Below are 22,551 nucleotides of genomic sequence, written 5' to 3'. Positions count from 1 at the left end.
AGAAAACTCAACCCTTCAAATTTACTTCCTGCAGCAGTCTACCACTTGCTCTCACAGCTTGACATTGAGCAGTGGAATGTGTCCGGCCATTCAAAGCCTGGGCTTGCAGAGCAATGCTGTAAGCTTAAGCTTGTTAGCCACGACAGCTCTCTGGTGTATTTTCTCTTTTTTTTGCTTCCATTTTCTTTTTTTCCCCTCCCCCCTGTTTGTGTGTATGTAGCCCTATGCTATCATACTAAAATCAGGACATTTCAAAATTAAGGCACAGAAAAAGAAACCCTCCCTATCCGAAGCAGAGTTTACAGTGAATACTGTCACATCTAAGGAAACAAACATTTATATCTTTTAGAGCATTAAATTTTGGGACTAAAATCAAGACTGCTCTAGCATTCTGGAAAAAAAAAATCTCATATACACTGGTGGTTACAGGCAAAGCTAGGAAACAATTCCAAGTAAAACAACAAAACACAAAAGCACAATACGCATTCATTTGTCCAACTTGATCCAAGACAGATGGTATAGAAAGCCTGCAGGTTTGGTTTGTTCCTGCTATTTTTGTTTGCTGGGTTTGGGGTTATTTTTTTTTGTTTTCTTGGTTCTTTAGTGGATTTTTTTGGTGTGGGGTTTTTAGTTTGTTTTGGGGGATGTTTTACATTACTATTATTGCTGACAATTGTAATAAATATTGATCCTTCACACAGGAGTCACAGGTTTCCATGTGACAAACTCTTTTCAACCTCTGATACAGATCTATATACAGCCTCTTGAATGCCTTCAAAGCTAAAGGGTAAAAGCCTGACCAACACACAAGGAGAAGGCTTTTGAAAAACAGTATAGCTGACATGTAAAGTCCATGAAAACCTTCAGGCAAGTAATTTCAAGTTTTTTCACTACTCAATAGCAACAACTTTTACTGTAGGAGGACTCCTGCTAGATTTCAAGTAATTTCTAAAAGTAAACATTACTTAAAGGATTGTTGGAATTCTGGAAGACTCTGGAAGACTTCTACAAAAAAATAACAAGGGGTACTTGCCTTTTTTTTATCTTGCTTGTCCTTAATTTGGCATCAACTATACCAAATGAAGAGCAAAGTTTCTGGTCCTTATAAATAATGCTCTTTTTGACCGATATATTGGTTACAGCCACAATGATTTGTGGTTTTTGTCTTGCCCTACTACCCTGATTGTTACTCAATTTTGTATATCTCAAGTTTGTGTAAGCCATTCATGAGTAAGGCTCTGGTGAAGCTGGTAATGTGAGTGACAACTTATTCTTTGACAGAATAAAGACAATTTCAAAACGAAAAGATATTCAGAATAAATCATACTGGATGTTCCCTGCTGAAAGCTTATCCTCAAAAGAGATTCTCCACATCAGTCCAAATCCAAGAAAAATTATGCCTCTCTAAAGCAGTGAAAAACTCTTCACCTACTGACTAAAAACAGTAAGTAGGAATATCCAAGAAAGTTGAAAAGCGAGGGAGGAGAACTGTCCCTCCAGGGCTACTCTGCCCTCATGCAGCTTCCTGCTTGGAGGTTCACCCCAGCTGAGACTGCTGGCAAAGCGAGTACCTGCTCCTTCCCTGCAGGATGCATCCATCAGCTGTGACAAACACCCAAATGCACAATGCAACACACACCAGTACATAACTCACTTCAGTGAGGCAAACCATGAGCAGCAGTGCATTAATGTTTGCAAAACAGCTCCTCAAGACAAAAGAAATCAACTTTCAGCTGCAAAACTTGGGTGTGTGGGGGAAAAGAACCCAACCAAGCAAAACCACCCCCATATATTGAGGTGAGACAGGGAATGCAGACAGTTTCCAAAATCACCAAGGCTCCACCTTTAGTTTATGAGAACATCTAAAAAAAGGCAGAAATATCACAGTCCTGTCTGTTCCCTCTCTCCCCAAACATCATCAGGCAGGATAAGATGGGTATGCTGAGGCCATCACAGACTCAGGCTGGCCACCAGAAGCAGAAGGGTTCGATGGCTTCCCATCCAAGACTATGATTCAAGGCATGCTTTATCAATCACCAAATGGCAACAGCATCTCTAGTATCTCCTGCTTCTGCAGGTGGAAGGCAGGAACATCACACATGGAAGCAGAAAGTGAGACTCAATGTGCAGCTAGTGACCTTTGGTGAGCAATGTCCTCATGTCACATGAGCTGATGACATCAAGGACTCACATCAGTCTGATCCAAAAATGCACTGTGTGCATATTTCCTGCCTATTTAACAAACCAGTTCTAGGGGAAAGCTTTCTCCTCATAAATACATTTTTTTATTCAATCCTTTTCAAAAAGGAAATGTTCAATGGAACAGTGAAAATGCCACTAAAGGATATGAGCTCTTCACACAGCCATCCATTACCTCTTTCTTGAAATTAACACCTTCAGACATTCCTCTCCGGCCACCTATTAGAGGGCATCAGATTTCCTAAAATTATGCAACTTACCAGAGGGAGGTCCTAGATTTACAGCACACATCCCTGAGTGGCTCTTCCAGACACTGAATGGTCTGGAAGCATTTCATGCTTCTCACTAATGTTCAGTTAATGTTCAGCTCCGATTACCGTACCAGTAATCCACAAAAAGGTTTGATTTTCCACAGAGCACAGGGTGTTTTCCCTGTCTTCTAAGCTGCTATATTTAAGTGGCAACTTATTATGGCAATGAAAATATGTTTAGGCATGCTGAGAATAAAGAATCTTCATACCTTAAATAAAAACAAGAGCACACTGTGATCAAAATTTTGAATAATTAGCACCAACACAGTTACAAAACATGCAAGACCTATCCCTACTTGAATTTAATACTGAAAGCATTTTAATATGCTTAAAATTTCACTTTAAAGTTTTGCTTCACTCACATAAAGCAATTTAAGCTGACCTGGAAGCATCACATGCTAGCTAAACTCGTATTACTTTCAGCAGGAATCTTTCAGTTGGTTACAGTGAGAAACAACTTCTGTACAAGAAAGGCTTGCAAAATAGTGGGAGATGCCTTTTTTCCTTTTCCCTCCAGCTTTCCAATAAGATTGTCCTTTAAACCCCCTGAGCACTACCTGGAGAGGGTTATTATAACACTCTGCTACAAATCACGAACTCACAACAGCCACTCAAATGTGAAAACTGAAGGAAGAGATTAGCATCTTGCACAACCTTTCCTTGACCCAAAATGAGTAAAATACTAACAAAGTTACTATTTGGAAGTTCAACAGGGCCAATACTTCACCTTGATACAATACAGGGTGTCTCAGGTGAAGTTTTGCAGTGCTTTTTGAGTATACAGATGAGGAACAAAAGCCAAACCACACTAGAAAGAGGGAACAATAAGCATGACATAAGCAGAAACATGAATAAAGTTGGAGACCTTGAAAGTAAAACATCTTCTCTGAAATATGCCCAATTATAAAAGAGGTTAGGGGAATAGCAGGTTAGTGTGGCTTTGTAAGTTTTCTTCTCCATCCACAAATGGACATCAGTGACCTGACAGGAAGATGAGGTCAAATGGAGACACTGAAGCTCCTTCTTACAATATGCGTATTATTCAAGAGCATGAACTGACAGAGCATTTGTGGCTTAAACACAGTATTCATTCCCTTACCACAAGAAAAATTCATGCAACTCACCATCTGTTCCAAGGAAGCAATCTGAGGGAGTAAGTCATTAGAGAAATACTGAGGGCATGAGCCTGGGCACCCAGGATGAGACTGTGGTGCCAAACTGCAGATATTTGCAGAGAACTCTAGCTGATGCAGAGTTTGGGTCAGATACTAGCAATGGTAACAACATCCCCTTACAATTCTGATACAAACCAATTCATCAAGCCTTTGATAATTGAAAGCATATAAAACTCAAATAAAAACAATAGCAGCACAAGATGTGGACCAAGCCAAAGACACAGCTTCTTCCACATTCTTATTAAACTGAGGAGGGGGAAGAAAAACCCCACAATTTTTCTGCATAAACACAACTTAAAGCAGAACATCGTATTTCTTTCTTCCAGGCTAGTGCAAGCTACTAATGCAAACAAAATAAAATAAATACCAACCAGACATATAAAAATCATGGTGCAGCTTAAAGTTTGCATTCAAATGTCAATGTGTAGAGTGATTAACCTGCCTGAGGTTACACCAGACCTCCCTGCTTGTCTGTTACCATCACATGCACTTCCTAAACACTAACCACAGCACTCACTGAACATAAAATAGCTGTCATTCCTCCCCCTTTTGCAGAGAAGACACAAGCAGGCTGGTTTTCATCATCCTAAGGAGTACAAAGCTGATTTAACAACTTAGCAGCAGAAGAGGCAGGTTGGAACAACAGTGATCAAGCACAATCCGATGAAGAACAAAATCATCTGTCACGTTCAAACACATTGAAGTGTGCTCATTACACATCTCCTGAGGAGAGATAGCAACACAGAGCTGTGCATACAAAAAGGTGCACAAAAGATACGGAAAATGAAGGTATCAGAAGTAAATCATTTGTGAAGTGAAGCATTACTATCACACATGCACAGACTGTGTAGCAGCTCTCTTTATATCACTGAATCTAACCCAGGTCAGCAACAAGCGATGGTTAATTTCTCAGCACAGACAGAGTAAAGTCTCATGTCCCTGGGGTGGGATTAAAGAAAACTCCCCAAAACAAAAGAAGAATGTGTTCTAACTTCCAATTTATATCACTAAATATGACACCTCAATAACAATACCCTGCAGTTACAGGTAGTTCTCCTGGAAACCATATTTTAAGGAACAGAGATCTCTAACTGAAAGGCTGATAGTATTACCCACCAAAAATTAAAACAAAATCAATTTCTGTGCTCTTTTAGCAAACCATGTGAATGGATAAGCAGTGGCAGTAGAACAGGAAGGGGATGGGGTGGTATATGGAGTCAGGGGAATAGCAGGATTGAAGCAATATAGACTTAAGTCAGTGCTTCAGGCTGTACCTTCCTACTCAAGGTTATTGGACATGGAGCTGAGGAGCTCTAAAACCATAAAGCCCAAACATGTAACACCAGAGGAAACACCCCAAGTCTGGAAAAGAATTTTTAGTGACGATGTAAACCACATAAACACACATCACTGCAAAGGCAATCCCAGGCAAGCTCCTCTAAGTTTCTGGGATACACCATATGCAGAAATTAGTACTAATCACAGAGCTCACCAACCCTGTCCCACAATGAAAAACATTTCTTTTTTTTTCCAACAAATAAGATCTTTTTGATTCATTGATGGAAAGACAGATGGTTTAGCTCTGCATAATTAAAAAATTCTATATAGTATTTTCAAATTTTAAATAGGGTCCCTTTAACACATTTTAGCACAGTTGCACAAAAATCTTATCTTGGTCAAATGCTGTTTCCCTCATATATACCATCTGGAAGTAAAAATAAAATCACTTTATCCTAATTTAGTGCTACTAGGGCATGAGGGTGGTAAGGATCAGGAATTAAATGGCTCACAGCCATTTATCTCCAGACAGACAGTGGTTTAGGAAGCAAGAGCTTTGTCTTCAGATCTGTGAGTTTAATTAGGTTTTAAAATAAAAAAGCAACAAAAAAATCCAATCCAAAGTACACCTCCCCCTACCCCGCAAAAAAAAACAACAAACCAAAATAAAACAACCCAACGAAAAAAACACCCCCCAAGTCCAATTAAAAAAGAAATGTACAAGCAAACGATAGAGAAAACTCTCCAAAACGGACAGTGGTGCCCCAGAGCCTACGTGTTGAACAGTGTACTCCAAGTGTGGTGTGGGCTGCCCAGCAAGGGTCTAAACTTTCATCTGGTGCTCGGGGGACATGAATGCAAGTTATTTTAAACCACAGCACATCCAGCCGGCACGTCACTTTAATATTCTGCTATAGATTGTATTACAGCTATGCTTTATAATGAACCTTTGGCTTCATCTCCAGTTCTCTGGTGAAGCACAGCAGTGCCACAGCTTTAGGGTTTTAAGAATTACAGGAGCCAGTTAATGCTTCTGCCAAATCCAGATGTGCAGCAGTATCCCAAAGGCAGTAAAAAAATGCCACAGGTTCTTGAAAAAGGGTCTCACATTGAACAAAGATAAGCTGAGTTTGCAACTGAGTTTATCTATATCTATGGTCTCCTGATCTGATTTACAGCTCCACTCTTCACTGTTTAAGTGTGAACAAAGGCCTCGTTTTAATGCAGAAATAAGAAAAGCACTCAGAAGTATCCACCTGAAGTATACTTAGAAAAAAATGAAGGGCCTGAGTGGTTTCCCAGGGCAGACTCAGCCAGCAACACAACCAAGCGCAAGAAGTCAGCAGAGGCAGGGCAGGGAGAGTGCCTGTGCCGTGCCCAGAGGGCCGGGACGCGGCCCCAGCAGCACACACGTGGTGTGACGCACTGGGACACGGGTCAGGAGGGACAAGGGACAGGCTGTGCCATAGCTGGGGCATTACCTGCACACATACCTCCCGCTAAAGGGCGAGGCAAAAATGGAATAAAGCACTGAAACATTTCAGACCTCTCGGGTGGGTAACAAACACTGCTCTCTTCCAGCAGGTATGTGAAATCAACAAACAAGAGGAAAGAATTTGAGACCTTTGCCACTTGTCTATCTTGACAGTGAAATTCTTGTTTGAGACCCCAACGAGGGAAGGGGCTTGAAAACACAAATCAGGTTGGCTTTCACTGCAAATTCAAGCACAATTTAGCTATCACCTTTTCTGTTTTTGTTTTTGCAGTGTTGCCAAGTAGGAGAATGGTCAGGCCATAGCAAACTATTGCATGTATGAAGCTGCCCTACAGGACACAGCCCGAGCCACACCTTCCCCAGAAGGTGCCAGTGCAGATCCTGCATTTCATGGGAGCCAGTTTCTAATCCTAGATCGAGAGTTGTGGTGGCTGCTTGCAGACAGTGAATCTACCCCAATTGAACTGCAATGCTCAGCTATAATGTATAAATACATACTGATCCTGAAAATTTTGGTAATAGGGCTGTGTTGAAAAATGTTTAAAGGCATGACCCCTGCAGGTATTTGTTACCACCTCTGCGTCAGGGCTGGTATGCATCAATAAAAAGCTGGGCCTGGCATGACAGCTTTCCAGTGCCTGCTGGCAGCAGTTCAGATTGTACTTTGAACAAAAATCTTAGTGTTGCAACATCTCCCTCCTAACCGTTCCGCAGCACTAAAATGAAGCAGGCAGAGAGACATACACATACACATTTTCTGTCTGCACTAAAAACTAATAAACATGAAAGCCCACTTATGTCAACAAGAGTCTGTTTAATCCTTGCAATAATTTACAAATGGCCTTTTCAAAAGCTTTGAGACATTCTTGACTAAAGAAAATAACACATTAAATCAAGTTTAAAAGTTCATTAATAACTCAAAATATTTTCTGTGGAGCACCAAAGTAAATTTTTCAGTAACTGCTGATAAGGAAGAGCTTGTTGAGAGATATCATCCTCCCCTAAAGGGTGTGACTATCTCTGTTTTGATTCCTGCATTTTTAGATTTTTTTTGGTAGCCTGGCTCAAATAATGTAAGATTTTCCTTTTTTTTTTTTTTCCCCAATGCACAAGTATTTGAGTTCTCAGGAGAGCTGCAAGTCTTAGAAGAAAAGAGAAACAAATTACAGTTTCAGCAGCATTCAAGACCAGCAGTGAAATGGAATAGCAAGGCACATTTGCAAAGAAAATACCATCATCTTATTTCAGCTTTGCTATAAAGGAAAAAAGGAAAAAAAAATAGTGGAGAGGAAAAGTTGTAGAAGGTAAAATCATTATAGAAAATGCTGGCAGGAGGTTACCACTCCAAACCAATGATATGAATCCCAATACCCACATGTTTGAGTGTCCAAATTTTAGCATCTGCTTATATACTAGAGCACAGTGGGCAGAGCTGAATGGAATTTTCCCACAAACACAAAATTTCTCATGCACCCTGAAGAAACGTAAAATATTCACTCAACAGCCAAATCAGCTCTATCAGTCTTCAAGTTTCTAAAGCCAAAGCCCATTAAGAGAAGTGAGGAAAATTCTCTTGAAAACCAAGGTTTTATTCATCACTTATGAAAATACTCATTTACTAGTACCAAAATACATTTCAACATGTGGAAGAAACAGGACTGTCTAAGCTTTTCTTTTCTGAGCAGTAATAGTAATCTTAGCAGTGATCTGTGTAGGCAGATTTCTGTTTGACCAGATAATTTATGAAACTCTGCTAAGATAGATACAAAATATCAACAGTATTACAACAAAGGCACAAAGTGAAGCATTTAAAATTGAAGAGGGTATATTTAGATTAGATACCAGGAAGAAATTCTTCACTGTGACGATAGCGAGACACTGGAATAAGTTGCCCAGAGAAGTCAGGGGGTTCCCCATCCTTGGAAATGTTCAATGCCAGGTTGGATGACGCTCTGAGCAACCTGTTCTAGCAAAAGGTATCACTGCCCGTGGCAAGGACATTGGAACTAAATGATCTTTAAGGTCCCTTCCAACCCAACCTGCTCTGTCTGATTTTTTTTTTTTTTTTCAAGTTTCATCTCAGACTAGGAGAAATTCCCTTCCACACGTTTGCATGTTGCAAATTTGCTGCAGTATGCAAGTCTGGACTGTCCTAGGAAGTATCCCAAGAAGCCTGGGAATGAGGCACCACACTGGTGGAGATCTGTAACACATCTGAGATGGAAAGCATGAGCTCCATAACCAGAGACAACATACAGGAAATGCTCAAGTAAATTACTGTCTGGGTGAACCAAAGGAGGAAAGTTCAGGGGGTATTAACATTTTTCTATATGATGAAAAACAGACTACAAAAGGTATGAGAAACAGATTTGTCACTAAACAGCTTTCCACGTGTATCCAGCTGCCAGAAATGCTAAATGGCACAATCCAAAAAGGAGGCATCATGCCAGCTGTCATATTCCTCTATATCAAGAGTGAACGAAACAAAGAAAGTAAAAGATATTAAGGATAGAGTTTCTCTTAAGGGGATTGTATTAATTCAATTTTTTTTCCCATGATGTGTTAGTTAAAAATCCAAGAGCTAGTCTAACTATATAGATATTTGGTATATAATATAGAGCCCTGTCTTGCACTGCAATCCAGCTTCAAAGTAACTGCATTGAAATTATGTCCTGCAATAACAGTGTAGAGTACTTTGCTTACACATTTGTTATGTTATGCTCTCAGTTACTTATTTTAAACAATAGCATATGGAGACATAAGGCACATATTGTAAGCAACATTCTTTCTTCTTTGCAAAAGAACAGTCTTTTTTTTACATACATTACAATCCCCAGAGTCTAAAATGACTAGGCCCAGCCCAGATATGTATGCAACATCATCTAGACCTTTTCCATACCTACTTCCAGCAGCTTTATGTTGTAGTGCTTTTGAAAAGTATCACAAATGTATAAATCAAGCATTATATTTCCTACACATCTTCAAGAAAGATTCAGGTTACTATTATCCAGTGTCTACTTATTCCAGCATTTCCTCACGACCTTGCCTGTCATGCTCCATCCCTTATTTACAAGGGCTTTACACACATGACACATACTTTTTAGAAGAGCAGCAAGCACAATAAGCAAACAAGCTTAGTGGAGTAATATAGAATTTTCACCAGCTAAAGGCTCATCTCCCCCAGACATAACCAGTAAAGCTGCCCCAGGAAAGCGGACCTTGTCCGCATGTAAGTATCTAAAAGAGGAGTGCTAAGAGAATGGAGCCAGGCTCTTCCCAGTGGTGCCAACCTATAGGACAAGAAGAAACAGGCAGACACTGATGCACAGGAGGTTCCAACTCCTGAATATGAGTAAGAACTTTTTTATTGTGCAGGTGACTGAGAACTGGAGATTGCCCAGAGAGGGTGCGGAGTCTCACTGCAGATATTCAAGAGCAGGATGCAATCCTGTGCCATGTGCTCTTAAGACTGCTTGAGCAGGAGGCTTGGACCAGATGAGCCACTGTGGTCCCTTACAACCTGACCCATTCTGTGACTCTGAATCCTTGAAAGACAAAGGAAGCACAAAACTTACTTCATTGAAGGGCCTATCCACATAGCATGGAAGTTTGGACTCAACACACTTCTGACAGACAAATTACAGAAATAAGTTTGTGTATTCATCCATCTTTTTCATCTGGAATACTGCAATCAGAAGAGACCCTCCACAAACTGCTCTCCATACAGAGCTCTCAACCTCATTATTTCAGTACTGCACCAAACAGCTTGTTCACATTTGCACATTTGGTACTTGGAGAAAAGCAATTACCAGCTCAATTCTCATTTTAAAGCTTGGAGAGACCTTGTTCAGTGTTCCTGTCAAGTCACGCCCAAGAAATTCATGAGGCCAATGCTGCCAACTCCTCCCCACTCTGCCCGAAGAGGCTCCATGGCATGGTGGGGGACATGCTGCCTCTCTGCCTGCAGCACCCCACATCCCAGTGTTTAATGAAGACCTGAGCAAGAAATTCCCACACACATCCACTGAAAGCCTTCTCCATCTTTTAACATTCCGAGCCTGCTGCAACTTGCAATGCCTCGTAAAAACTAATAGAAATATACTTCCCCCAGAGCACAATCTGTCAAAGGATAATTCATTTAGGACTTGGCTGAACGAGTTTCAGGGCACCACGGGCTTCCTGGAAGGCAGGAAGACCTATTAAATTATTCCACACCCCACCACTGCCACTGCTTTTGTTTTCCATATGCTGACACCAGAAGCTGGAGCCACCATTAATAATCAGCCAATTTGGCCAATTTATTTTCCTAACAGGGTGAAATTCTACCACACAGGCCATGTACTGTTTAATTCTGAAGATCACTAGCAAGCCAGCTGCTCCGTAATTCACTTTCCTCTACCACATATACAAGAAACTGCACACACCATGTCCCAATAAAACAGCTTGTAGACAGTCAACACCACTTTGGTCACTATGTAATTGATTTAAATCAATTTTCAGAAGTTTGGAGATTTGACATGTTGTCTGTTTAATTACACACACAACCCAGATTATAAGAGATCTGCAAAAATTTGCTTTGGGATTTAGGGAAAAAAACCAAACATGAGAAAAGTATTTGGCACAGCTCTGTGCCCAAAAGTCCTGAAATATTTATAATGCTACTTGACCAGCCAGAGCTGCCACCCTCACACATTCAAAAACCGTGAGTCAGGCCCTAGAAATAAGTAGTGTTTTTTAATCTCACAACTTTATTGCCAAGATACACTCTGAGGTTTTGCTGGGTTTTCCAACTTACTTTTCTTAAATCTGCAATGCAAGACCAAAGGATTATTTTGATGACTTAAACTGAATTCAGACTTGGATACAAGCTCATCAACACAAAGGATTGGGAGCTTAAAAGCAACCCCTCACAATGCTCCCCTCCCAAAAATTCAGTTACTTGGACACTCAAGAACAGCAGCAGCAAAAGTAACAGATTTCCTCTATAATCTTGAGTGCAGTGATTTTGGAAGGGCTGCTTTAGGAATATCTCTTCAACACACAGGAAGACAGCAAGAGCTTGAAGACAGCAAGAGCTTGAAGACAGCAAGAGCTTGAAGACAGCAAGAGCTTGAAGACAGCAAGAGCTTGAAGACTGAAGACAGCTATGTGTGGTCCTGATTAACATCCAGATGAAGTTACTGGTACACATCACAAAGCACTTCCTCCTTATGGGTTGACTGGAAAAATAAACTCAGATCTGTTGTGCTGCAGTGAGGCCCCTCTGATGACACAGATTGTGTCTCCATTTTATTCATGTCTTTCAACAACAACCTTTACTCCTCCTCCCAGTGATAAGAAAAGAGATGGGGGGGATGGCCAAACTACTATCTTCTGTGTGCTTTTTAACCAACACTTTGCTTTTAGACTGCATTTATTGAAGAACAGAGATAAAGCAAATGAACCTGTTACCTTCTTTATGACATTTAACCACATTGTAACAGCCTCATGGGCAAATGACACCTGAACCCCCGGTGCTCTCCTGAATCAAAATGGGCTGAGGCGGATAAGGGAAGGAAGCCACTAGCATTGCCATGATGTTGGGAGCACAGAAGGGGTCTCGTGGTTGGCTCCAAAAGGCAGCCTTACACACTGGGTAGGAAGAATCTGGAATACATAGTTGAGTCATGCCTAGGAAAGTAAGAATCTGTTAGGAAACTGAAAGGCAGAAAACTTCTCTAGATCCATTTCTGCACCTCACATTCAACACCAGCTACAGAACTTTCCCTAGAAGCCAGCAGTGCTTTTTGAGCTGGAAACCCCAAGCACGCACGTGCTGCTGACAGTGTTTATTCAGGAATCCAGGGGTACGCAAGTGCTCATAAAAGAGCAGCTTGTTTCTTGATGCTGAAGCATTTCCTGTAACTGCTCCAATAAAGCAAAAGCTGCCTAAATACAGTCCTGCTTTTCTGATTTAACCCAGTACTGGGCACAGTAAACCCAGGACATACCACTCTCTGGCACAGTACTGAAAGATGGGAAGGAAAAGAATGGTTACAGACTTGCAATGCAGTACTAATGCAAACAGAGACAAGATACCCCTATAGCTACTTCTATCACCTGCTTTACCAAGTCCAAAGCTCTTATCATTTGTCACTTGGAGCTCTCTGACAAACATACTAGATATTCACTAGCTTTGAAAATTTTTTAGTTTGTAATTTTTTTGCTACCTAGTTCTTATTCCCTTTATTCCAATCCCTTCATTTGCTTTATGAATCCTAAACCCTGTTAGCACCACAGGTAATAATTTCTGAAGAGCATTTGTCTTAAATGATAACTGAGAGCAAAAACTCCTTGTAGAATTACTTCAGCAGGAAGGCACAAGTCTTCAGATTAAGAAAAGTAAGAACAAAACTTAAAGGCAGTACAAATTGTGTTCCTGCAAAACTACCTTCCTCTTTCTGATAAAACAGGCAACAAACTAAAGGACTCAAACCTATTTAGCAGAAACTTTAAAAAACTTAAGAAAACCAACTCTGATTCAGCTTGAGTGGTTAGCTACCTTAAATACTGAAGTGAGGTTATTTCCCAATTCATAATGCCCATTTTTATGCACAATGCTTCCTAGATTGACACTAATATTACTTAAATATCATTTTGTTTAAGTCTAAACTATTTGCATGCCACTCCTCTCAAGGTGTCAAGAATCTGTATGCTTCTCCCAAAGCACAACAATTACACCTTACACTATGCTCATCTTTATCCCCTTACTCTGTAGTAGTAGTAATACTACTACTACTCTGGGTAGTATTTTTCCTCATGAGGAATTCCCTCCTGTGAGGCCTTATCTCCCATATCCAGCCTCCTTCCAAGTCATACAGAAATTTCTCTCAAGGGAATGAGTTCCTGCTGCAGGATAGAGGCTGATTAGGTAATCATCATCAGGGCAAACTGGGACAGGAAAATCTCTACAAAAGCTCATTTTGTGCCCTGGCAATATGTTCCTTGGTAAAGGAATGGAATTCTGGAATGGAATGTAGAATGCAGGAATGGGAAAATTAGGACATGCAATTAAGAAGAAAAAAAAGTACAGCATGAATGAGTGACAGGGGAGGCATTCAGAGTTAGCAGAAGCACTGGAGGCACTCCATCCTCTTGATGAGGTCAGGAACCAATCGATGTCAATGACTGTGGTATCCAAAAATCCTGTACTTGCACCCATCTGCCTCCAGTACACTGCCAGAAGTGTGCCTTACATCTGCAAGGAGGAAGCTGTGGGAGAACACCCCAGCAGTTTGGCCTTCCACAGCAGTAGGAGGTTATGAATTAAAGCATCGACACCAACTGGTTTGCCCTAAAGCCTTCTTTTGACTCCTGTAATCAGAGTTTCCTGTGAGCGATTTCCAGTTATTTCATCCCACACCAACCAGGACAGAGGTATAAACTGATCTGGGCTGTCAACTGCAACAGCAGCAGTTTTCATCAGCTCAGGTATCAAAACAAATTAATGTAATTTTAAGTTTCAAGGATCAGCAGTTTCCGCGTTTTAAAGCTAAAGTGGAGATGTGTCAGTGGAAGAAAATACTCCCACAGAGGAGCTACTCTACTGGCCAGAGAGTATCACATTCCCTCTGACATAAGAGGGATGGTGACACTTTTATCCAGAGAGATAGTGCAAGAATTCAAGCCTCCAAGATTTAAGTGCACACCTCATGAAAAGCATCTTTAGGTTTTCACATTGAAAGTGAACTGCATTTCTAGACTTTTACACAAAATTTATTCTTTCAGTCAAAAAAAACCTACTCATATGTATTTTGTTCATAAGCTCAATTATTAAACCAGTAGTTCAGAAGTTTTATAAAACTACCCAAAAAAAAGGACACGCTCTGAGGGTAGTAATCTCTAGCTTAAAAATTCTAACATGCAATAATTGCATACTGCAAAGAGAGAAGGGGAGGAAGCATCTCTACATTTCTAGGGTAAGTGTTAGCACTACTAAAGCACTTGATTTACTGATGGAGTTTGACTGTGTGGTCAAAGGCCTGTTTCTATTTGAGCTCTCTGGATGCCATACAAACATCTCTGCTAGTCAGTTCTCTTACACTAACAATCACTGGCTCATACATCTTTGAGACAAAGTAGAAAGTTGCCCGGGAAAGGTCAATTGGCTCCTCCTTCAAGCAAGTCTGTGCTTCTTTCTTCCTGGTAACAACAGTCTGAAGAACCAAAACTGCAGAGTGCTGAACCAAGGTGATGTACATTGACACAAGGTGATATACATTGACATAGGCTGAGCCTTATGCAAGAGTCATCTTATGGAAACAACTCATATGCCCACAATTGCACTTTTCCTTGAGTGTTTTTCTAGTGCTAAGACCTGGGTTCTTAGCATTTACAGGATTGCTATCGATCTGCACAATACCAAACTAATTTAATTTACAAATTATGCTCTCAAAGGAGATTCATGTAAGCCCCAGCTACAATGACTTGTGATTCTAGTCAGCTGCCAAAATATGACAGCTGGATAGTGGAGAGAATAGAATGTATTCATAGCTGACAGAAGCTGTTATTTAATAAGCATTCAGTGGCAGTTTTCACAGCTTAGTATACTGACAGACACATCCTAGCAAGTCAGGCTTCAGCACTTCCAGCCTGTACTGTCCCCAGGTATCTGCCACCACTGTGCCAGCAGACCCAGCTCCTGTGGCCAAGCCTGCTGGGCTGAGAGAACCTCTGCTGCATCAGTCCCCTCTACTATCCCTGCTTAGGGCACTGATGGAGGAAGAGTTTCATCTGTGGAGCTGGCTTTAAGCTCTGTCATGAAAATGCAAGCACAGGTTTTCTTCTGCCAACGTTCTTCAGCCAGTGAGTAGCACTAGCAGGGGTGGGGGCCAATTCATATCCAAGAGGACTATTTGGTACTACATGAGCTTATTCCTACCTTTGAGAGTGCCAATATTTGGGGAGGGGGGGCCTTCCTCACACCTCTCAGCATTAAGAAAAGATTTAAAGACAACAGGAACTCAGGCAGCCAGGTAGGATGCAAGGCTCTCCAACCATTATTGCTGCCTTTGCAAGACTGATCATGGCCCCTAATGACTATTAACATTACACTTGATCAAGTCATGACTCCAACAATCGGTCCCTGACAAAGAACTGGTGCACCATTCCCCAAGGGTTAAATATATCCTGAATATATATTTTGGGGATTGCCTTTTCATTACTAAATGATTGCTAGCATACTACCTTAGACACCGGGTAAAGAACACTCATGGGGCCTAGATTCAAAACACTGTGATTTGATGAGCAGCTGCAGAAAGCAAACAGAAGAACTATCTGAAATTCAACAAAGGCAAATGCAGGGTCCTGCACCTGGGGAAGAACAACCCCAGGCACCAGCACAGGCTGGGGGCTGATCTGTGGGAGAGCAGTTCTGTGGAAAAAGGACCTGGGGGTCATGGTGAACACCAAGCTATCCATGTGCCAGCAGTATGCCCTGAGAACCAAGAGAGTCAAGTGGACCCTGAGTTGCACTAGGAAGAACAGACAGCAAGTCAGAGGAGTGATCCTGTCCCTCTGCCCAGTCCTGATGAGGCACATCTGGAGTGCTGTGTCCGGTTCTGGGCTTCTCAGAACAAGAGAGATGTGGAGCTCCTGGAGCAGGTCCAGCAAATGGTGACAATGATGATTAAGAGTGCTGGAGCATCTCTCAAACCAGGAAAGGCTGAGGGAGCTGGGCCTGTTCAGCCTCAAGTACAGATGACCAAGAGGGGACCTCAGCAATGTATGAAACTGATGCACAGGAAGTTCCACATGAATGTGCACAAGTACTTCTCTACTGTGCAGGTGATCAAGGAACTGGAACAGGTTACCCAGAGAGGTTGTGAAGTGTCTCTCACTTCACAAGAACCCTCTGGACACAATCCAATCCATCTGTCCAATGTGCTCTGGGATAACTTCACTTGAGCAGGGAGGTAGGACCAGCTGACACACTGTGGTCCCTTCCAACCTCACCTATTCTATGATTCTATGACTTTATCAAGTTGTCTTTGATTTTTAAAGCTTTACAAGCCTTCCATTTCCCTATCAGTCTAATAAAAGTATGCCCAACCCTACTTCCACAAGCTCTGTGGTTTGTAAATCTCCCCTGATGTTTTGTTTTTCTTTGATTTTGACCATCCTTTTAAAGGTATTAGGTAAAGAAAATTAGAACAGCACAGAAGGAATTTCTCAGATACACATGCAAGTTGAAGACAAACAATTCCATGAATCTGCCACTCCGTGTTTCACAATGTAACGCAAAATCTAAAACCACAATGAGAAGAGGTAGAAAACACTGGACTCAAAACTACACCTGGCTTGTCATGTATAAGATGCACATTAAAAAGAAAAATCTTTAATAGCAGATGCACTATACACTTTGAGATTGAGCTGCTCTGCCAGGTAGAGGGAGCTTTTGTACAGCAAAGCTGCTTTTATTTTTCAAGGGTTCTGAACAAAATGTTCTATAGCTTGAGTTTGCACCAAAGTGATATAATTTAGTAACAAAAATGTAACTTAATTTATGTCTGCATTTTTTGTATTTACAGCATTTTGCTTTGGCTCCACAGAATTCCTTTTTAAAAATCTCAAATGACATTGTACCAATACAGCATCACACTTAGAGAAACTTTGATCACTTTCTCCACAGCCTGAACAAATTTTGGGTGCAAGAATAACTAAACACAATCACATTCATAAATGCAGAAGCTAAGCAAACAAGGAATCTTACCCTCCTGAAATTCATGCACTCTGTGTTAATCCAGGCCTATCATCTAAATCACTTGTCAGGTCTTCAAAAGAAATATGAAATAATCAGCACAAAATAAAAGTTTCTGTTGCCTTCCCAGGGTTAAGTACTTCACATTGTTCAGTAGAAACATTTTCCCTTGTCAGGGAAAAAACTAGATACTGTGTTAGATCATTCCTTAATATAGCCCAGGATAAGTCAAACTTCTTTCATATCCAGTTAACATGCAAACCATTTGACCTTTCCAAGAGGACTACTAGAGACCTGGCAAGATCCACTTTTTAGCCTATGGGACTTCGCACAAGGCATTACATTTTACTTCAGGGCTTTGCTACAGGCACAGCTGACAGCATTTGCGAAAGTTCATTCGTTCAAACACTTTCAACTATCTCTTGCATTTACCTCTGCTAAGCTTAACTGTTTAAGCTGAAGTTGCCAATAAAAGAGTAACTCAAAATGAGAAAAAAAAACATAATACTAATCCACAGTGGTAAAATATTATGGACTATTCCACATGAAATATTCTGGTCTACAAGTTTCTGTGCTCTGGCTACTTAGTAGTTTTGGTGTGAAATACAGTTTTTGGTGCAGCGCTTATTAATCTGCTTTAAGGGTGTGTATGGTCATTAATTTACATGCTATTTTGTCCCCATACTACCTCTCTAATTGGGATAGCATACCCAAGTGACTACACAAAACTGCACTGGTGTCTTGAAGTGACAAAAGATGGAAAGCTACTGTGTGGGAGCCCCACCCAAGTGATTGACAGTGTTGAAAGGTGAGTAATGAAAGAAGCAAATAAATGGGAAGAGCGGAAGGAACCCATTTCAACTCTTCTAAGAAAAGATAGTACCTCTCTCTGCAAATTCAGCTTGAGGACCTCACATAGCAAGGGAACCTGAAGAGGTACTTCTGTCATATTTTCTCTGCTGTCACTGCCCTGAAGACTTGAGTCATTCCAACTCATGTAACACTGGCCTTAGCGGCAGCCTCCATCCCTCCCATCTCTGTTTTTGAAACAGCCACCTGTAGAAGCAAACAAACTTAACAGAACAATGGGCTGAGGCCAACTGTATGAGGTTCAACAAGGAAAAGTTCTTGTGCTTGGGTCACAACAACCCCATCAAGTACGACAGGCTTGGGGCAGAGTGGCTGGAAAATGGTCTGGTGGAAAAGGACCTGGGGGTGCTGGTTGACAGCAGCTGAACATGAGCCAGCAGTGCCCAGGTGGCCAAGAAGGCAAATGGCATCCTGTCAAAAACAGTGTGGCCAGCAGCACCAAGGAAGTGTGTGTACCCCTGTACTCATGACTGATGAGACCACACCTTGAATCCTGTGTTCAGTTTTGGGCTCCTCATTACAAGAAAGACTTTGAGGTGCAGGAGGAGAGTGTCCAGAAAAGGGCAAGGGAGCTGATGAAGGGTCTGGAGCACAGGCCTCATAGCAGCAGCAGGGGGAGCTTGGGGTGTTTAACCTGGAGGAAAGGGAACTCAGGGGGACCTTATTGCTCTCTACAGCCACCTGAAAGGATGCTGTAAGTAAGGCGAGGGTCAGCTTCTCCCAAGAAGCAAGCAGGACAAGAGGAGATGGCCTTAAGTTGTGCCAAGGGAGGTTTACATCAGATATGAAGAAAATTCTAGAAGGGTTATTAAGCATTGGAACAGGCTGCCCAAGAAAATGATTGAGTCACCACCCCTAGAGACATTTAAAAGATGTGTAGATGTGGCACTTCAAGACATGGGTTAGTGGTGGACTTGGCAGTGCTGAGTTAGTGGTTGGACTCGACGATCTTATTGGACTTTTCCAACCTAAATGATTCAATGATTCTATTCCTTATATTTGTTCAAACTAATCTCAGCCTCAATTTTCATTTTTTATGACCACTGGCAGGAAGAATATCACCTTTCCCATATTTCCACTGCCTTAGGCATATGAGAATCAGCTTTCTCTCACACTTTTCCTTATATTGGTAACATATGAAATCTATTCTTTAAAAGTCAAAACAAATAATAATTGAAAAAAAAAAAAAAAAAAACAATGTTATCTCCTGGCTCCATACCAAAGCCAAACAAACAAACCTTTCAACACCATGTCTCTTCTCACAATGCCTTTTGATTGCCATCGGCCAATGAATAATGAGAAAAACAGTTACACTAAAAATAGCATCTCCAAATGGTGGGGAAGTCGACAGAAGCTCTCAGGCCTCCAGGGTGAGATACTTGCAAGGAAAACATGCCTAATATTTTGCAGTTCCTATTCAATAAATGCTCCTGTCTTTTGGCCTCTGGAAGGACTGCCAATTTTGCATCTGCTCTGAACATCTAATCAGAGTTTATTTTTTCACTACATCTGTCTTGGAGAAGCAGACACTACAAACAAATACTTGAATTTTTCCATCACGAAATATTTAGCTCATATTCCTCATACTGTAACTAAACTGTCACTTATAAGGGAAAAAAGAAGAACCTGCATTTTTTAATGTAAAAAGAATGTGCTCACGCATCACATCAGACATCCCCCAGCTACAAACTTTGGTTCCTTTTCCTCCCAGTACAGCCAGCTTCACCTTTGGTGTAATGACATCAGCAGAGGAACTATTTTTTAAAAATTAGCTTCCCACTCAGTCTGAAGAGGCTGTCTAAAAAATAAGGTCATTCTAACAGAATGAGATGGAGACACTTTTCTTATGCCTCTTCTCCCCCATGCCCTCCCTTCTTTCCAAGCCCACACACCAGTGCTGGTCTGTCATTCTTTAAACCATACAGCAGAATAGACAAGGGAAGGAAAAAATATGGTCAGAGGAAACTGCCCTTTTCCCTTTTCAGCACAAAGATGTTAAACCATAGTGAGAAAAGAGGCAGCCAGGAAATTACAGCCATACCAACAAATCTCTCTTTCCATCTTCAGGATAAGCTGAGGAGCTCCATAAAGACTGTTTCTTGCAACTACACAAACTCTGAAGCACTAACCAGCACTCTCAGGACTTTTGGAACACTTGCTCATATTAAACCACTTGTGCAGCTGGGAACTTTGTAATTATCCAAAGGAAAACCTCTGCTCCTTCAGGACTCCGTACACAGAGGATGTAGACTTTGGCACTGGTGGCTCATCTGTCATTCTCAGTATATTTTCAGTAAACCACATCTTGTAAACAACATTAAACAGAACAGAGTAACACTTCTTGCTTGGTATCTTGGCAAATCCTATTCATTTCATAAGCACTGATAGCGCCTGTAAAATACAGCATGTGCTGCCCCAGGAACAGCATCAGCAGGTACATGCTGTGGTGTCTGACAGCATCTCTGACATGTGCCAGGATGTTACAGAATTACAGAAAGGCTGGGATTAGAAGGGATGTCTGGAAAGCATCTGGTTCAACCCTGCTGCTAAAGCAGGCTAACTTAGGACAGCTAGCACAGAATTGTGTCCAGGTGGGTTTTGAGTATTTCCAGAGAAGGAGCCTCCACAGCCTGTCTCATCAGCCTGTTCCAGTGCTCTGTCACCCTTGAAATAAAGAAGTTTTTCCTCATATTCCGATGCAACTTCCTGTGTTTCAGCTTGTGTCCATTGTCCCTTGTCATGGGCACAGGCTGTGTCTTCTCTCCAGGTTCAACTCTTGGACTTTCCACAAAAAAGAGATGCTCTGGTACCCTACTCATCTTCACAGCCCTTTGCTGGACTCCTCCATCATTTTCTTGTCTTGTACAGAGGAGACATTCCTCTTCCTAACACACTCCAGGATACCATTGGTCTTCTTGGCCACCAAGACAAGCTGCTGGCTCACAGAATTTGTTGTTCTCCTCTCCTCCTCTCCAGCAGATCAGTCCCCAGCCTGTGCTGGTGCACAGGGCTGTTCTTCCCCAGGTGCAGGAGCCTGTATTTATGTTCTGTTGAACCCCAGTATGTTCCTCTGCCCAATGCTCCAGCCTGACCAGATCTCGCTGAATGGCAGCACAGCCTACTGGTGTGTCAGCCACTCTTCCCAGTTTGATACCACCAGCAAACTTGCTGAGGGGACACTATCCCTTCATCAAGGTCACTGATGAGTAACAGGACTGGACCCAGAATTGGCTCTTGGGGAACACCACTGGTTACAGGCCTCTAATTAGACTCTGTGCCACTGCTCACAACTCTGAGTGTTGCCGTTCAGCCAGCTCCCAGTCCACCTCAGCTGCAGCAGTAGAATGCATCTTCAGCTGCACTTTGTGCAAACCATCACAACTCAGTGACAAATCAACCCATCACTGCAATGTCAGCAGCTGCCAGTTAGGATTTAGTCAGGAGCTCTCAGTAGCTTCCAGGGTGAAGCATAAAGTTACTGACACAATTATCACTGGCCAGGCTAGCAGTTCTAATGTTTCCCTCCTATTCACATACTTGATTCAAAAACAATTTCCACAGCCCTCCATTTAAAAAAAAACTTATTTCATACTTACACAAAGCTTGATTTTACTGGAAATGACACACAGCTTAATAAAATAATTCACACAAAACACAAGGGCAAGAGTCTCAGCCAGACTCTAGTCAAAGTTGACATGCTCCAGGTCCACTCAAAACATCATTTTCCTTTATTGTCTTCTCACTATTTTCACACATATTAATGACTTCCCAGTACCAGCATAAAGAACATCAGGATGCTCATGTGGGACAAATACTGAGCACCTGATGTGCTGTACTTGCATTTCCTACTTCATCCCAAGATGGGCTGCTCTTCCATCTACTCCTTGAGTGTACTTCTTACCAACAGACTTATTATCACGAGTCTTCCGTCAACTACTGGCTTGCAACTTTAACACAGAAAAACATACTTGTAACAGTTGAAATAATGAAAATTAAAAAACTGCAAAACCAAGCAGTTATTTCTAAGGCAGGAGTGGTGTTCATTTGTTTTGGGTATTTTGAAGAAAAAAAGTGATCAGTGAAGCAGAAAGAAGCTGGCAGTGTGGGAAACACACTGAAAGAAGCTGCAGTAGAAAAACAGAACTGTCAGTCAGGTCAAGCATTTCAACATGACTGTATTCTTTTTTAATTCCTACAGCAAGAGAAAAACAAATAGTGAAACATCTTCTGAAAGACAAGAGCTAAACTTGTCACCAGGATTCAACAAAAAAGTATCTTTTAAACACAGGTAAACATCCAATGTGTTTGCATTAGGTGAGAGGGTATCTACTGCCTACAGACTACATTACTCTTCAAACTATAGCTTTGCTTGAGTATTTCCTTGTTTCTAGCAGAAAATATTGCCATAAAGCAGAGAGAAGTACCTTTTAGAGACTACATCACAAAAATTTTGATCAACTACTAACATGACAAGCACACATCTGG

At 41.4% G+C, this 22,551-nt stretch overlaps 1 protein-coding gene across 6 annotated transcripts in view; it reads right to left on the bottom strand.

Moving 5' to 3' along the window:
• The window catches only part of PDLIM5 (PDZ and LIM domain 5), a 131,338-nt gene that overhangs the window by 93,598 nt on the left and 15,189 nt on the right, over window positions 1–22,551 (bottom strand). The gene's annotated exons all lie outside the window — the stretch shown is intronic.

Source organism: Parus major, chromosome 4 (assembly GCF_001522545.3).
Source record: "Parus major isolate Abel chromosome 4, Parus_major1.1, whole genome shotgun sequence".
Taxonomy (NCBI): Eukaryota; Metazoa; Chordata; class Aves; order Passeriformes; family Paridae; genus Parus; species Parus major.
The sequence above is the reverse complement of the archived record's forward strand: the minus strand, read 5'-3'. Positions and strand labels throughout refer to the sequence as shown.